The 18,455-nt window shown below is 43.9% G+C and overlaps 1 protein-coding gene across 8 annotated transcripts in view; it reads left to right on the top strand.

The window, feature by feature from the left end:
- Positions 1 to 18,455, top strand: part of CHL1 (cell adhesion molecule L1 like) — a 134,576-nt gene that overhangs the window by 32,873 nt on the left and 83,248 nt on the right. For 6 of the 8 annotated variants that reach the window (XR_011003148.1, XM_068202317.1, XM_068202321.1 and 3 more), the window contains one exon: positions 1,508 to 1,588. The exons of 1 other annotated variant lie outside the window; for it this stretch is intronic. The gene's annotated coding sequence lies outside the window, so the exon portion shown is untranslated. Of the gene's footprint in view, positions 1 to 1,507; positions 1,589 to 17,770; positions 17,793 to 18,455 lie in introns of those variants that run through there. One more of the 8 variants, XM_068202319.1, reaches the window with a different exon arrangement.

Genomic DNA, 18,455 nt, shown 5'->3' on the forward strand with positions numbered 1-18,455 from the left:
ATTGCTGAGCAAAAGCCTCAATAGAAGTCAAGAAGGATTAAGGTGCAGCTGAAAGTAGAATTGGGGTTCCTAAATCACCACAGAGCTTTAGAAAATGTTTTCTGTTCACACCAAAACCATAATTTATCGACAGAGGGGTCAAACTGTAAAATATATGTGCTAGTGAGTTGTGTTTCAGTGAAACTGCAAACTTCTATTGATGGGGAGATTCTTATAAATGTTCCCTGTGTGCCCATGGCCACAGAAACTCCCTGAAAGGCTAAAGACGTGTGTGGCAATAAGCACTGACATTTTATATGTTTACATCTGTGCGTGCTGAAGTTGGCTCTGCTTACCCCAAAAGATCAGGAGCACTTGGCAATATGAATTTGAAACACTCTGGGAAAGGAAGCCCGGGTGCACGTGGGCACTTTGGGAGAGGGATTGGCCCTGTCCATGGGGAAATAAGTCTGTCTGCACCTGGTGAGATGAGAGCAGATAAAGAGATTATCAAGCAGTGACAAGAAAGAAAATAGGTTAGCTGAATTCCTCTTTATCATTCTTCTCCCTCAAGACGTCTCTGAATATCTTGTCATTCATACAGAGAGGCTGGAAAGAAAATCACTTTTAAAGGTGACCCACAGAGATAAAACCACACCAAAATGGTGCTTGTGTGCTCATGGGTGACACAGGAATTGGTCTGGTGCTTGCACTGTGTGGGTTGTAACATTTGGGAGAGCAGGAAAAGCAGGATTGGAGCTCCAAAGTCTTTTCCACACTTTTGCTGCTCCCAGCACACTGTTGACCCAGCTCTAGGTGGGAATATCGAGGTCAATGGCAGAGGTGTGTCCTGTCTTTGCAGTAAAGGTACAGAAATGCAGCTCTTGGTCAATGTGTTTAAAACAGGTGGAATGTTTTGGGGAAAAAAAAAAAAAAAAAAACACTCAAGGGATCTGTTTCCTCTTGGATGTGCTTTTCTTCCACGAGCCCTTTTTATTTCTTTTCCTTTAAAGGAAAGTAACTATTGAAAATCACTTTGAAATGTGTCTCATGTTAGGAGAGCAATAATGTAGGTGGTGATTGATAAGATTTATTGTTTCTGGGTTTGTGTTATCTTGTGATTCTGAGAAAAGCTGAATCTTATCTGTTTGGTGCTGTATAAACACCTAACAGACTTCAGAGAGCTTGTAATGTAAGCAGACAAGGAAGGCAAAGGAAGAGAGGGGAAATGTGCAGAAAAGTGCCTCGTTCCAAGGCCATAAACCAGGTTTAGAATAAAAATCAGATCTTCTCACTTCAGCCCATTTTTCCTCTATTCCATGGGGTATGTTGCTTCTGTTATTCAAATATGAAAAACCTCCCCTTTTCCAGGTAAATGAAGGGCAAAGGGAATGAGATCAGACAGAAACTCAGCATATAGGGAAAAAAAAATAAAGCAAAGGAATTGTACTGATAAAGGTGCTGGTTTTAGATAAATTCAACATATGACATGCCATTACACAATTCACATTTCTGTCTTTCTTTCTAGATGCAGTAAAGTGGGGAGAAGGATTCAGATGTAAAACTTCAGCCTGACCATGCACTGATGAGGAAACAGCCCCATGTACTGGTTAGGAATGCATATTTTTCTTTTCAATTGAATATTTCTGTTTTGGATGTCGATTTGATTTGCCTCTCTATCTGAATCATCACAGTTGAAGTCATTGTAACCATTTTGGACCCATTTGATACCATTTCTGTCTGGAAAAAGCTCTCTGTAAAAGCACAAACGTGTGTGTGTATGTGTTTGTGCAGGTAGGTAGGTTCTGGAATGCTTCCCTGTGATTTTAATTCCCTGGAGGGTGTGGACATGCTTTCAGAGCCTGACAGCTCCGAGGTCAGATGGAGCTTGTTTGTCTTCTCTTTTTGCAGCTCAAGCAAACATTCATTTGTTATTGTGTGTGGGCCTGAGCCCTAAGCCAGGCTTTATCCTGTTGTAGCAACTAATTGGTGAGGAAATTGTGATTTTACATTTAAAAAACCCCCTCAGTTCTGTAGAAAAAGGTGCTGTGACCATTCTACCCTGATTATTTCAAGGTCAGTGTCCCATTCTGCTCTCCAGCGGCTGCTGGTGGCCATCGGGGCAGGGAGGGGCTGGACGGATTTCCTTGGATTTCCTAAAAGTAGAAGAGAAATAGCGGAAGAGCGGGGGCCTCATGGTGGCACTGCCAACAACCGTTCACCAGGGAAAAAAGGCTTTGGAGCCCTGGAGATATTTATGGCTTGGACTTCTCCAGGACAACTTGTTTCCACAGGATTTCAGTGCCCATGGGCCCTTCCTGTAGGGAGATGTGCCTGGAGGAAATAATCACACTGGCAAGGGGGTTCTGTCTATTTATTTAACTATTTTTAAATCCTATTCAGAAAACAAAAAAAACCAAAAAAAACCCACAAAAAAAACCCAAAAAAAACCCCTTCTGTAATCTTTTTGTTTGTGGCTGCTGAAAAGGGAGTCTTGGCTACCAATATGTGCATTTCCCATGGACTTTTACTAACAGCTTCAAGGTGAAAGCTTTGCCTATAATGGGAATTATGTACACCATAAGTTCCTTTTGAGCTGCCATTTTTTAGGATTTTGTGTTCTGCTCACTGGCCTTGACTACTGTAGAGAGCAGGTTTCTTACGTATCTGCTGCCGAATTTAATTTTGTGAACTTTGGTGGTCTGTAAAAATCAGAATTATAAAGTTATTGACAAAATGAAGTTTGTCTGAATAAAATGTTTTATGATTTTTTTTTTTAATTCTTTTCATATACCCACTGATAAATTGATTTATTTCCATTACAGCCAGCAATTGTTCCAAGTAGAAAATAAGTTACTAATTTCTGATTAACCCCAGCTAATCAGGCAGGAAGTGGGATCCAGCTGCTGTGTAAGTCCAGATCTCCATAAAATCTGGTTATATTTTCATTTATCTCAGTGTGGGAGCAGCTCTGACCTGAAAAGCTGACTTCCTTGTATGTTTGTGAGGTAGCTGATAAACTTTCCCTCTTTCAAGCCCATCCAGCTGGAAAGGCCACCATGGAAAGCTGGCTGGTTTTTGGGTATGAATGAAAAAGAAGAAAGATTTACACTGCTTTTCTTAGGGGACAGTCTTTGTTGTTTCTTCTTGCATACCTCCAGAACCTTCTCCTACCTTTTATCCCCCAAACCTTCTCCTCAGGTATTTATTCTGTTTTCTTAAGGGCCAATCTGTGTTGTTTCTTCTTGCATACCTCCAGAACCTCCTCCTACCTTTTATCCCCCAAGCCTTCTCTCTGGGAGGGCGTCCCATGGGCTGAGCTGTTCCATTTCCAGGGAGGAACAGTGAAATGCAGGTACAGCATTCCAAGTGCAGCCTTGAGCAGCTTCCTGCATGGAATCACAGAATCACTGAGGTTGGAAAAGACCTTTAGGGCCATCAAATCCGACTGACTGCGGCAGCACTGCCGAGGCCACCACTCACCCCTGTCCCCATGTCCCCAAGTGCCACATCCACAGGGTTTTTGAGTATCAAGGAAGTCCTAAAGTGCTGCAGCCTTTAGAGCTGTGCCTGCAGTGCTGGTGTTTGGAATTGGAGTATTTCTTCCCTTTGCATCCCAACTCAAAGCACCCACTTCTGTGTTTTTGTGCCGTTTCCTCTCTGACTGAACCCGTTTCTCAGGGCAGGGATCTGAGATAGCCCCGTGACCTCCTTGCCCTGCCTGACCAGAGAATGAACCCAGAGCCATTCAGATGGGGCTCCAGAGCGGATTAATCTGTGCTGCCCCACAAATAACTGCATTTACTCACACAGGGGCTTTTTATTTAAATACATTTCTCCTCTTTGTCAGAGAGAGGAATTGTAATTAAGATTTCATTGTATGATGAACTCCCTATATTTAGAGCATTATTGCTGAATCTTTTGCCTTTCTGAAACCTTTTAAAATCTGAATCTGAAACCTTTTAAAAGATATTTGGCAGTGGGGAAGTTGGTAATCGTTAATTTTCATTTAAAATTCAGGGCATGATATGTGAAGCTGTGTTTATGAGGAGGGTACATGGTCCTGTCATTTTCTACTTGCTTAAAAGCTACATAAGTGGTTGAGGAAGCTCCCATCCTGAGCAGAAGAAAGGGCTCATTAAAAAGATTAGCTCATAGAGAACAAATTAAACTTCAGTGCCCTGCATAAAGATTATAATAACTGTAATAATAAATGAATTAATAATGCATTAAAGGAGAATTCCTCCAGTCAGCTTGTCACACGCTTATCCTTGAAAATTGACTTCAGCGAGGTGTGTCACATGAGCTAATGACCTTAACTGATGGATTTGGGATTTTTCCACACTCCAAAATCCACTCAAACCCATATTTCTGAATTTTTGACAGTTCGTTTGCTGGATAGACGTGCAGTAAGTGGGACCATGTGGTACTGCAAACTGGGGAGGAAGCTCTGGTTTTAACCTCAGGTCATCAGAACTGGGAAATCCTGAGCTCTTGGAAGGGGAAAAATTGGCAATCCAGCGCTGGAGGCTGCACAGCTGCTCCAGAGGTGAACACCTTGGGCTGATATGGGATACAGAATTTATATGGAACTGACAGAGAGTAGGTTTAGATCAAATATTAGGAAGAAAATTCTTCCCTGTGAGGGTGGGCAGGCCCTGGCACAGGGTGCCCTGAGCAGCTGGGGCTGCCCCTGGATCCCTGGCAGTGCCCAAGGCCAGGCTGGACACTGGGGCTTGGAGCAGCCTGGGACAGTGGGAGGTGTCCCTGCCATGGCAGGGGTGGAATGAGCTGGGCTTTGAGGTTCTTCCAACCCAAACTAGCCTGGGATTCCCTCTGGAGAGCTTCCATAAATCTGAGGGTTTTGTTCCCACTGTTATAAATGTGGGATCTTCAGGATTTAGGAACTAGTTACCAAATTCAGCACTGAAATAAGAGGCATCCGTAGGGGTTTAGTTGAGGAATTGTAGGTGCTGAGGCATCTCTAGACAGCAGAGAAGTGAGAGTTTGGGGATTTCTGCAGTCTCCCCTGGGTAAGGACTGAGTTTCTCATGGTTATTACACTGGGGAAAAATCAAATTAAGGGAATTGATTATCCAGACATGGTAAGCCAAAGCTGGCTGTAAAATGCATCTTTAGGCACCTGGGTACCTTTAAAATTCATCCATTATTCAATCCTGCTCCTCTAACCCCAGGCACTGCTGAAGATGGAGTTTACGTGAGCCATGAGGTGGTTAATTTTTAGAATCTTGAAGTAATTGAGGCTGGAAGGGACTGGGGAGGTTCAAAAAGGAATCTGTGGGTTCCAGAGATTATGGGGAACGCTTGCCCTGTTCCTACAGAATCGTGGAGTGGTTTGGGTTTGAAGGGACCTCAAAGATAATCTCATTGACATTTTCCACCAGCCCAGGTTGTTCAATTTATAATGATTGTGTCACGCTGGTGCTTCTCTGTGTCCTCAGTTGCACCTGCAAACAGGTATTTGTAGGTGTTGATTTAACACTGAGCTTTGCACCTGAAAGGCATGAAAGCAAATTCCTTCTGGGATGCTTTTTTTTTTTTTTTTTTTTTTAATTTGAAAATAATTGAAAATGCATCTCTAGTGTTTTGTTGCTTTTATTGGAAGGGTATTTTTAATAAAAATCTCATTCAGCATAAAAAGGACAACATCAATGGGGTTCTTATCAGTGCTTTGCATCATGTTAATACCAGAGCCAGCAATGAGTTGTGCTGGTATTATACCAGAACAAAGGAAATTATTCCAGGGGTTTTATCTGAGAATACTTTGAGTTTGCTTGTCAAGCCATGCAATATATGCTCTGCTTTGTTTGCTGGCTGGTGTCAGAGCAGCTGAGCAGTTGCTGGAGTTTGCACAGGGATTCTTTTCTCTCCCTACACTGGTTTGCTTTGGCACATCATTTGATCCACGCTGGGAAAATAGTGAGATATCAAGTAAAAGTGATGCATTAATACCTGGAACTGTTACAGCTCAGAGCAGTGTTGCCTCCGCACATTTGAAATGGTCACTCGGGGTGCTGGAATTACAATCCCTTTTTTTCAGCCTTCCCACAAGAAAGACTGAGCAGTGAATTCTGAATTTTGGAGCGGAGCAGGCTCCTGCAGCAGGGGTAGCCCGGGGCTGGCAGTGGATAACGAGGGAAGCACAGCTCTGCCTGCTGGGCTGGATCTGCTCCTCCAAACCTCCCCGACTTCTGCTCTCAGGGCAGCACAAGGAGCTAAATGCTGAGGTGTTCTTAAATTTCCAGTAACGAGGCTGGGCTCATTAGCACTCTCATCAAATGGCTTTCAGTTGCTATCGGTCTGACTTGGATTTGAATTGATGACCTTGAGATAAAAGGCTTTTCATTCTATTACCCTTCTCCTGAGCCATCAAGTCTTTAATATGCCGTGTAAAATCAGTTTTCAGATGGTATTTCTTTTATATAATATCGTCGTTTGTTACTAATGATGTCTGATTTTGGGTGCTACAAGCTATAATCGTGCACAATAGTACTTTTGTTATTCCTATTATTTCAGATTTATCTGCTGTATTACCAGCTACTTGTAGACACAGAGAAAATAGATTGGTAATAGAGTAAAATCCAGTTTTATATAAATGAGTTAATAAAATCACACAAAAATACAAAGTTAGGTTCAGCATCAGCAAAGCTCATCTGTTACTTCAGTAAATTGAAGTATAAAATTCTGCTTTGATGCTGAAATTTTGCTTTACTGCAAAATGCTATATGAGACCACCAAATGTATGGAAAATTGAGGAAAAATGAGTAAAATATGTAATACAAACATCACAGTGAAGGAAGATTATTGCATGCCACCCTTTTCTTCCTGAAGGCTTTTCCCTGAGGATAATCTGGAGAAGATCATGTTAAAAACCCAATGTACACAGGAGGGTCAGAAGTGGAACAAGGGAGCTTTTCCTATTTTGGTTTTATGTCACTGTGTTTGTTTGGAAAAGATAAAACTGGGAGCACTGGGATAAAAAGCTGCCTTTAGGGAGAAATGCTTTGTGAACTCTCATGTATGGACAACCTGTTGTCCATAGTTGCTCTGGCTTGAAGGTATCCAATATGAATTTGAAAAGGAAGATATTACAAGGCTGGTGCTGCAGCAGTTAGTTGTGCCAAATTAAATGGTTTTCTTCCAGAGGAGATAATAACGTTTCTATAAAACATTATTTATTGGGTTTTGACACTAAAAAGTAAGAGGTAGAATGCAAATCTGACACACATTTTAAGGGGTCAACCAGCTGAGCCCTCTGGAGCCCAGTGCACCTCCTGCCTCCAGCAGAGGTGGTCGTGTCAAGGTCATTGTAGAAGCTCTCAGCGATGGGTCACAGTAGTTTTCTTGGAGATAATGTATGAAAATGATTCATTGTAAAGCTCAGATAGCTTTCCATACTGTCTGTCCTCAATTTCCCTCTCAGTGAATTAAGGCAGCCACTGGTGGTGATCCCAAAGTACAACTGATTGGAGCCTTCTTAATTAAAGCTTGTCATGTGTTGGAATATTGCTGCCTTGTCCCTTTTCCAGCCCTCTCTTCATGGAGTGAGCAAAGCTCCTCCTTTCTAGGTCATGTTTTCTGAATCTCACATGGATAATTGCCTCCTGTGTCCTGTGGTTAACATCTGGTAATATTTCCCCAAACGCCACTTGTGTCTGGCAGCAGCCTCTCCTTGCTGATTCACACTTGGGTTTTATCCTTTTCAACCTTTGTTCCCACTGACTGTCTGAAAAAACCCCCATATTTAAAGCTTGCCCTTGATTATTCCCAAAATAAGTAGGGAATATTTTTATTAAATATATATTTTGATTTATTAAATTATTATTTTATTATATTTTAAAATATTTTTATTAAATTATCTTCATTATTTCAGATTGTTTTTCACTATAAGTGTTGTCCTTTAGGGTCCTGGTGAATCCCTCACACTGTGTCTGACTAATGAAAATATGGGGCCAAGTCAAAAACCTGTGCAGGTGTGCTGGTGAGGGCCCTCAGTTTGGAAGTGGACAGACAAAAAATAATCTTGGAGTGTGTTTATTGTCGGTGTAAACTCACAAGTTGTTGAATGGACCTTGCTGGGACAAACATATTCTGTTTTTCTATTCAAAATGTACTCAGAATCTAATTCTCTCCTGTGATAGGGTGATTACCCTGATTTAAAAAAAAGAAAAGGTTGGGTTGACATGATTACAACCTCACATCTTGGCAGTTTCTTCTCACTCTGTGTTCCTGGAGGCCCTTACAATTTAATTGTTTATTCATTTATTCCTGGGTCTTCCAGCAATCTGTATTTAGGCTTATGGACACCTCCTTTTTCCCCTTTGTAAAAAGAGCTGCTCTGTTTGACCATCTCCTGCCCTCAGTCATTCCCAGAGAATGCTAAAAACTAATTCCTGGTAGTTTAAAGAGAACTTCAGCAGATTCAGAAGTATTTCAAAAGGAATTTAATCCTGAATGACTTACCCACCTGTGTCTTACCCACGCAGTCCTCAGCTCTCTGCTCAGATTGTGGTCTGAGCTCCAAGTTAAAATGAATTCTCTTGAGGATCTGGTCACTGTAGAACATACTTTTGTGAAGAAAGAGGTTAAAAAAAGATGTAAAAAATGCCAACCTTTTGTGATTTGCAGTTCTTTCCCAGGTCGATAATGGACTAATGTTGCCCTTTACCTTTACATTCCCTTTTTGCAGGCAAGGTAGGAAGAAAGGATCTTGTCACCAAAAGTAAAAGGTTCTTTCGTAAGTGACCATCTTTTTTTTTATTATTATTATTAATCATGGTTAATTCAACTACTGAAAGGTTAGGAAAACTCATTAGGATTTATATGAATGACTTCTTATTGCTTAATTAGTCTTCATTAGTTGGATTGGAAGATTTGAAGATCCACATTTCTGCATTACTCACCCAAGCCACGATAACCAGGCAGTTTTGCTATTATTTTTATAAGTGCACTGCAGGTGTGGTTATGTTCTCCTATTGCATTTTCTGCCCTTTCTTGCTGTCCTGGTGTCTGATCCTCACTCAGGTGCAGGTCAGTCCATCTGAGTGGAGCAAATCCAGTTTAACAGCAGCAGCAGGAGGAGGAAGAGTTGGTTTTGGGCAGCTCAAGCATCCAACACAGAGGACTTAGAGGGGTGGGAAGGGTTAAACTGGAAATCTCACCCATCTTGTTGTGCACTGGGATTTTTAGAGCTTGGTAACACTGCGCTGTTTCTTATGAGGATGGCAAAAGGCATAGTGGAATAATACATACAGGGTAAATCAGCTAAATGTATTAAAACAGAGTGATAAACCACACATTCTGAGGTCCTCTCAAAAAAACTGCAGCCTGTTTTTTTTTGTTATGCTTCAATAGTTTATTCCAAGTCCTGCCCCTGCAGGTTTGGAACTTTAATGTATTTCATTCTGCTATGAAGAATATACCTCTTTTCTGCAATGCCACCTTCCACTTAGGGATTTCTGAGACAGATGTGATATTCAAGTACCTTCAGTCCTGTGCTTTGGAAAAAAGAAAATATTTTAAAAGCAAAAAACAGCACAGTGCCCTTCAGAAAATGGAACTATAAATTCATTTTCTGAAAGTGAGTGAGCTACTACTGAATTATTTTCTAGATTCATTATTTGACAGAATAGCATAAGAAAATGCCAGAGAATGGAAAGTGATTAAAAATGCTAGAATTAATAGCAAAAAGTAGATAAGCAAATGCTGTGTATACAGATTTGCATGCAGTGATGGAAGGAGGATTACAGAATTAATTTACCAATGGCATTTATTTTGGAAGCCAGTTCAGATAAATAACAGCCTTAACGAAGTCAGTGGGGCAAACCAGAAATGTCAGTTGAAGAATAGGAAAAAAAAAACCAAAATATTTGTATTAATTTTTTTTCCTTATCAGGTAAAATCTTAAATCAGTGAAAACCAGGAAGATGATCAGTGTAGAAATTAGAATTGCAATTTTCTCTGGAGTTGTGGTAACTTGGAAGGCCCCAGAGAGCGGCCGTGTGCAGGTGGGATTTGTGAGGCAGAGCAGTGGCACTGCCCACATCCCGGCTGGAGGCAGCCGGGGCTGCTGGGGGTGGGATGAGGAGGAGCTGCCTTGTGTCCTGCCAGTCTGAACCCCAGCTCTGACACCGAGCCCTCCTGGGTGGGATTCCCGATCCGGCTGGGATTCCTGATCCAGGTGGGATTCCTGATCCGGGAGGGATTCCTGATCCATGTGGGATTCCTGATCCGGGAGGGATTCCTGATCTGGGTGGGATTCCTGATCCAGGTGGGATTCCTGATCTGGTTGGGATTCCTGATCCGGGAGGGATTCCTGATCCGGATGGGATTCCTGATCTGTGTGGGATTCCTGATCCGGGAGGGATTCCTGATCCGGATGGGATTCCTGATCTGGGTGGGATTCCTGAACTGGGTGGGATTCCTGATCTGGGTGGGATTCCTGATCCGGGAGGGATTCCTGATCCGGATGGGATTCCTGATCCGGGAGGGAATTCCTGATCTGGGTGGGATTCCTGATCCAGGTGGGATTCCTGATCCGGGAGGGATTCCTGATCCGGATGGGATTCCTGATCCGGTTGGGATTCCTGATCCGGGAGGGATTCCTGATCCGGGAGGGATTCCTGATCCGGATGGGATTCCTGATCTGGGTGGGATTCCTGATCCATGTGGGATTCCTGATCCGGGAGGGATTCCTGATCCAGGTGGGATTCCTGATCTGGTTGGGATTCCTGATCCAGGTGGGATTCCTGATCCGGTTGGGATTCCTGATCCGGGAGGGATTCCTGATCCGGATGGGATTCCTGATCTGGGTGGGATTCCTGATCCATGTGGGATTCCTGAACTGGGTGGGATTCCTGATCCATGTGGGATTCCTGATCCATGTGGGATTCCTGATCCGGGAGGGATTCCTGATCCGGATTGGATTCCTGAACTGGGTGGGATTCCTGAACTGGGTGGGATTCCTGATCTGGTTGGGATTCCTGATCCAGGTGGGATTCTTGATACATGTGGGATTCCTGATCCAGGAAGGATTCCTGATCCGGGAGGGATTCCCGATCCACGTGGGATTCTTGATCCGGATGGGATCCCTGATCTGGGTGGGATCCCTGAACTGGATGGGATTCCTGATCCACGTGCGATTCCTGATCCACGTGCGATTCCTGATCCATGCGGGATTCCTGATCTGGGAAGGATTCCTGATCTGGATGGGATTCCTGATCTGTGAGGGATTCCCTGAGCTGAGCTTTCTCCAGGAAAGGACATCCAACCGTGCATCTCCGGCCGGGGCAGAGGTGGTGCAGGTGTAGAGTTAATAATGAGAGGTGAAAGTTCATAATAATCCTAGAGCACAAAATTGTCACTCTTGTGTTAAGGACGCATGAATAAGGTGACATAAAGCATCTTAGGTTCTCAGGAGGTGAAATATATCAGTTTATTAGATACCACACACTCCTTTATAGGCAGTTCTGACAGAGCTGGACCTGATTGCTCCTTAATCAACACCCCTCACGCCACTGGTTAATTAGGAACATCACTTTTCTTGTAAACATCTTACAAGTTTAAAACACTACTTGTGAAGATTATTTTAGTTCTTTCTCAGAGTTTTCTTAAGCTCCCGCAGAAAAAGGCTTGGGAAAGTTTATCTTTCTCTCTTTGACTATTTCACACAAAATAACAGGGAAAGCAATTATCTCCAGGTAATTAAAAATGGAGCCTTTCTGACAAAACAAGGTATTCTGTAACCTGTGAACCTACAAGGCTGTCGTGGTTTCCCACTGCCTGACATCCTCAGTCCCTGCACGGGGATGATGCATTGGCCATTCCCTGCCTGCCCTGGGGACGTGCCAGCTCTGGCAGCACCAGCCCTGCCCCTCTGTGCCCAGTGCAGTGCCCATCTCTCCTGCCTGTGCCAAGTACTCGGGGTGGTGACAAGGAGATGCTCACACAAGTTGTGTTTGCTGGGAGCTCCTTAGGGGATGCCCGGGACGGATCCCTGCTTTCTGTGCCACAGTGTGGGCTGAGGAGACCCCCAGGATTGTCCCCTGCCTGCCCAAATCAACACCTGGCAGCAGCAGGAGGATTGGAAGTCACTGCAGCTCCTGTTTCCAAAAGCTGCTGTCTCCTTACAGAGCACCTCACCGAGACTGGCCCGACAGAGACGTGACAAATGACTTGGGGGTTTTCTTTAAATGCTGCTGAGCTAATGACATGTTCCCTCCAAACCCTTCTTGTCAGGCCACATCATAAATTGCTGCAGCAGAAGTTATTCCTGAGCAGCTCTAAGATGGATCGTTGTTCAGTTGTACTGACAGCCCGTGGGTTTTAATCTGTTTATTTGGCTGCACCATCTCCTGTGGCTGCCTGGAAATAGGATTTCCATCTCTTGGAGAATTCTCACTTTACATATTTCCTCACTACTCCATTTGAAAAAAAAATCAATTTCTTCTTAACACTTCCATGCAAGCTTAGCATTTTTTTGTCCTGCCTAGAACAAAATCGTTGGTTGTGTGTGAGCATGGCAAAGCAGGGCAGTGAGTTATTGCTCAGTGGCCTGATGCACCTTTTCCCCTCAGTGCAGCTGTTCCTCTGCCCCTGCACAAGGCTAAGGGTAAGGACAGGGCTATTCAGTGCCTGCAATGGTGTGGATGGAATTTATTTTCATTAGCAGGAAGGGCAAAGCCAGTTGCCACAGGAGTTCATTACAAGGGAATTATTTCCATATACACATTTAGGAAGAGGCAGCCTGAAGTGCTGTTGCCTCATTAAATTCAAGGACTTGGGTCCCGTTATGGCTCTCCCAGATTTAACAGCCACAGCCTCCCCAAAAAGCTCCTTTCCCTGGAATCTGCTGGTTCCCAGAGGAATCCTGGGTGGATTCCTGCATGGGCTGAGGGCTGGAGCTGTGGGACAGGGGCTGCTGGAAGCAGGGAGGCCACCAGGATGGGGAGGATTTTCCCTGGGAAGAGGCTGCTGAGGAATGAGCAGGGCTCTTTCTGGCGTTGGCTGGAGCTGCCCACGAGGTCTCTGTCACCACCCCACAATGGGGACAGGGCTGAGGGGACACCACTAACGAGGGACTCGGCCAGGAGACAAAGGGACACTGTCTGCGCCCAACACCCCTCATTTGGGAATTAATGAACGAGACACGAGGGCTATGAAACCTCTTCCACTGGGCAAGGAGAGCTCTCTACCGAGTTCCTGCTGCCTAATGATTTCATTTCGGGTTTGAGGGGCTCTTTGTTGCCACAGAGTGGTTCTGGGCAAACTGGTTTTGGGGGAGGGATTGATATTTTCAAGGGTGCTTCATGCCTGTGTTTGAGAAATGCTTCTTTTTCTTAATTCTTTCATGAAATCCTGCAGATTAATGATGCAAAAAAGGCTTTTTGATCATCTGTTGAGCTGCTGTGCCCCTACAGGGTGGTTGTTTTCATTAACCAACTCAGGTTTACAGTTCTACAATGCAGATTTATGTTAAAAAGTTAATAATAACCCTAGAGCACAAAATAACAGGGAAAGCAATTCTCACCAGGTAATTAAAAATGGAGCCTTTCTGACAAAACAAGGTATTCTGTAACCTGTGAACCTAAAAGGCTGTCTTGGTTTCCTACTGCCTGACATCCTCAGTCCCTGCACGGGGCAGAGCTGGTGCCTGTTCTGCCTTCCCCAACAGGCAGGAGATACTCTGGGTTTACTCACAGCCCGTGTTCTGCACAGCCTGCCTGAGCTGCCTGCAAATACTCTGAGATTTGCCAGTCAGCTGCTCTCAAACAGAATTTGCAAAATGTCTTTTTTCTCAGTGGAAGCGCTGGCTGGAGTTTCTTTCTTTTGCAGCTCCCCTGCCAGTGGTGGAGGGGTTTGGATAGCTGGGACAGGCTGCACAAGTGTCAAGAGCCTCATTTCCTCAACAAGCTGTCCCAGAAAAGATCATTTCCTTTTTTTCCCCCTTTGCCAAGGGAAAAAAAAAAACAAAAACAAAAACAAAACAAAAAAAAAATCCCCACAATTCTCATTAATCCAGTCCATTTCAACATAATAACCTTTATCCCCCCAGTCAAGGTGTGCACTTTTTGCCAAACCCCTGCTCATCACACAGGATTTTCATCTCTCTGAAGGGTTTATATTTGAGTTTTTACCTTCAAGAATGTTGGTGACTTCTGGGAAAAGGATGCTTTTGGGGTGTCCTAACACCTCTGGGTGCTGCTGTCCTGTCCCCAGGGCTGGGTGAGGATGGGTCAGTCCCTGGGGCTGAGTGCTGCTGGGGCAGAGATTGGATAATTCAGCATTTTCAGTAAAAGTCTGAAAGCCCAGCCTGGAACCGAGTAAATGATAATTTCACCCTGAAGATGCTGACAGAGGCATTTTTTCCTTTTAAAACCAGCATTTTGGTTTGGAAAGATTACCAAATCTTTCTGTATTTCAGCCTTGGCACTGGTGGAATACCAAAACAGCCACATTCACAAAGCACTGGCAACACTTTCTGCTTGTTACTTGCTTTGCAACAAAGAGCAGCTCTCGATGCCACTCATTGAAGGATTTCTTCAGCCAAGGGGCTGGAACATACATGGACATTTGTCTCGCTCAGGGCTGCTGATGCTTTTGACAGATTTTTTGGAGCTCCCATCATGAAGCCTTTGGACTACCTGAGCATTGCTGACAATGGCCAGCCCTGAAACTTTATTTTCCCTTCTTGCAGGAGCTATTAAGGACCAGTGAGAGAAGGTTGCCTGGTGTTAGGATTAACCTGAGCTTGGGTTTCTCGTGGCACTGGTTCTGTTCAAACTCATTCTGTCACTTGCAGAAAGGTGAGCTGGAATTTAGAGGTGTGTCTGAGGGAGAGCAGATCCTCCTCTGGATCCCACAGGAGGCAAGAATCAAGGTCTGGATGTTGCTGATGGAAGATGATTGTGCCACAAGGCAGCAAAGGAGTGTGTGCCACCGTTTTGGGGAGAAATATATCAGGAAAGGATCAGTGTGTTAAAGGAATTGGGTTTTTTCTGTGTGTGTGAAAGGGTAAGGGAGTGTTTTGCTGTAGAGTGGTAGAACTCTCAAGAACAGAGATTTCCACTATGAAAATATCTAATTAATATCACTGATTCTTCACCTTGCTGTGAGTTAAGTGTCCTTTACAGATCACAGATGTGTGTTTAGATGTAGAAAGAATAAATCTTGTGTTCCACGTGCTCAGGTAGGAGCTCTGGCATCAGAGCACAGGCTGGCACCCTGATCCTTAGGGACCAAGCTGCTGCTCATCCCTGCTCCATTACTGGGAGTTCCTTTAGGAATCTTAGTTTGGTATTCATCTCTCCAGACTTCCATCACACCTCATTTCATTGAGAACTGTAACATAAGGCATTAGCTTAATTAGTGATTAGGGATTGTTAATTTGTGACTGTTTCTGTGGAGGAGGTTGTGCCGTTCCCTGCTGAGTTGACCAAATTAGTGACCTGGATGCACTGGATGTTATTTACTTGTTTTACAGCAAGGTATGGAAGCAAATCTCTTTCATCCCTCTTCCCTTGGGTTTGGATGAATCATCAGATTTCTCTGACTCAGTTGGGTTGGGTTTTTTTTGTCTCCAAGTCTGCCACTTTCATCCATCTGCAATCCATTGAAAAGATGGATTAAAGAACTTCCAGGCTTTTATCTCACCAGGAAGTTGCAGAGAAGCAGCAGCTTGGTGACGTAGCAAAGGCAGGTGCACACTTGACTTCTGCTAGAAAATTCAGAACAATCAAAAATAATTTACTGTTTGGAAATGTAACTGATAAAAAAGGTGCCTTACGTCATAAATTGGTGCAGGGTCTTCTGGTGAATCCTGAGATCCTCCTGGAAAGAACTGGTCCTCTCTGTAACTTGCAGGTTCAGGGTGGAAAAATGAAGAGGTAGAAATATTTCATGTTGACCTAAGAGAAATTGTGTGAGAGGCCTTCATAGCCTAGGGTGGACTTGTTGGAAGTGATCTTACTTGAGTGTTAATTGTTTGCACACTAATTACTCAGAGTTTCACGGTACTTTCAGTAATTTGGCCGCATAAAATTTATTGATAAACTGATCTTAAAAGAACCCCCCAGAAAATGAAGGCAGGTGTAGGGAATAGGATGCTGGTAATTGCAAAACAAACCCCAAAGCAAACAAACAAACAAACAAACAAACAAACAAAAATATTTGGAAAAGTTTCAGATAACTCTGAGAGTCAGAGACAGAAATGAACAGAGTTAAGGAATTAATTAAAAAAATGTAAAATATCATTTGCTCAGCTATAACAGAAGATAGAATTTATGTCTTTCTTGGCCAAGTTCAGCTGACTCCCTTTAAAAGAGGAGTTAATTGAGATAGGGCAGAAGGACAAACTCAGATATTTTAGGATCACCCTTTGCAAGTGCCACATACAGGAAAATCTGGTGCTAAACGCTTTTCCCCTATAAAAGTTGTTCTGCTGCCATCTGATCCATATTCCCAGCTCCGGGATGTATCACCCTGCAAATTGCAAAACTCGGGATTAAGAAATGTGCCTTGAAAATGTGCCAGGCCAGTTCCTTAAAAGGCTCCCAGAAAAGATGAGTCACTGCTTAAATGGCCACTCAGTGCATCTGCAGAGCATTTCAGATTAAATTCCCTGGATTTGTCAGGGCTCCCTGGGGAAGCTGCTCTGGAAATCTTGGAGGAAAGGAGGAGGCATCAACCCAGAAGGAGCATGAGGGGTCAAGAGAGCCATCCAGAGCAGTGAGGAGGAGGAGGAGAAGCACAGAGGCTAACCCAGGAAGGTCTGGAATTCCTGAGCTGGTTTGGGGGTCTCACGGCTGGTTGATGACTGGTGGCACCAGAAAGGGGCAGATGTGAGATACTGTCTGGTTCAGGGTGTGCAGGGCAGGCTTTGGGAGTTGAGGTGGTGTCAGAGCACCTTGGGGAGATGCTTGTGACATGTCCCCACAAGACTGAATTGGTGTTTTTTGGTTTTTCCCGTCCCCCCACCTTCTCTTGGTCTCTTTGCAGTTGTGTACTCAGAGCCTTGGTTATTGCACATCTCAGTGTAAGGTCAGGATTTTTGTCTACAAAGGCAGGATTTCCGAATTCCAGTCTTAGCCCAGATGTCTTGTGGGTTTTGTTGTTGCTGTTGTGAATGTTTTTCTTCTATCTCTTAACAAACCCTGCTTTGTCAGTCTCTCAGCTGTGCCTGGTGTCCTCTCAGAGCTGACGGGCAGAGCTGAGACACCTGAGTTTATTCTCAAGTGCCTGCCACTTTCTGCTTCTTAAAACAGTTCTACAACAACCTTTACTGGAACCATTCCTTTTACCTTTTCTGTCCTCTGGCTCAGAGAGGAATGAGATTTTTAGCCACGTGTTTGCTGACCAGATGCACCGGGTTTCCTTTGCTGAGTGTGTTTCTGATGCATTTGAGCTTTGAAAAACTCAGATTCAGGTGCTTTGTGTGGACCTGGCAGAAAACTTCCTGGGCTGAAACTCAGATTCTCTGCAGCACTGCTTGGATTTTCAGAGTGTCCTACCACAGCCATTTGGAAGGTTGAACATTCCCAGCTGGCACGAGGAGGTGCAGTCCCCAGGGTTGTGCAGAGTCCGGGCTAATGAGCTCCAGATTTGGCTGCTCTGGGATGTGCCAGGTTTTTTTCCCTGGCAGAGTTTTTTTCTTTTCTTTTTGGCTCCTTCTGAGGGAAAGCAGCTTCTTTCTGTCTTTGTAATAAATGGGGACAGCTGCACATCGAGGCAGTGCCCTTCCAGACTCTGAAGATTTACCCAAACTGTGCTGCAGTTTCCTGCAATTCCTTCTGGAGGTGAGAGTCAAACTCTGCTGGAATCTCTTGCTAACTTTGATATTACTTTAGTGGTGATTTTACATTTGGCTCTATATGGACAGAAAGCAAACATCAATTATTTTTTCAGACAGAGATCCTTGTAGGGATAGAAGTTTCTGATTTTCATCAGGAAAAAACAGTGATAGGACAAGGGGAAATGCTTCAGACTGAAAGGGAAGAGGGTTGATGGGATATTGGGCAAGAATTGTTCCCTGGGAGGGTGGGCAGCCCTGGCACAGGGTGCCCGGAGCAGCTGGGGCTGCCCCTGGATCCCTGGCAGTGCCCAAGGCCAGGTTGGACACTGGGGCTTGGAGCAGCCTGGGATATAATGAAAGGTGTCCCTGCCATGCCAGGGGTGGCACTGGATGGGATTTAAGATTCCTTCTAACCCAAACCATTCCAGGATTCTGTGCCACATTTAATAGAACTCTGTCCCAGCTTTTTGTCATGAAAGCTCAGACTAAAAGAACATAAGATATATATTTTTAAAATATTTTCTATATTCTTTTTTATATCTTGTTGATTTTTTTGTTTCTTTACTGTTTCTTGTCCAGTGTTGTTTTTTCTCCTTTTTACTTCTTTTTTGTCCCTCTTTCTTTTTTTTCCCCTTTCTTTTTGTTCTCCTTTCTTTTTTTTCCTTTT

The sequence above is a fragment of the Anomalospiza imberbis genome, chromosome 11 (genome assembly GCF_031753505.1).
Source record: "Anomalospiza imberbis isolate Cuckoo-Finch-1a 21T00152 chromosome 11, ASM3175350v1, whole genome shotgun sequence".
NCBI lineage: Eukaryota > Metazoa > Chordata > Aves > Passeriformes > Viduidae > Anomalospiza > Anomalospiza imberbis.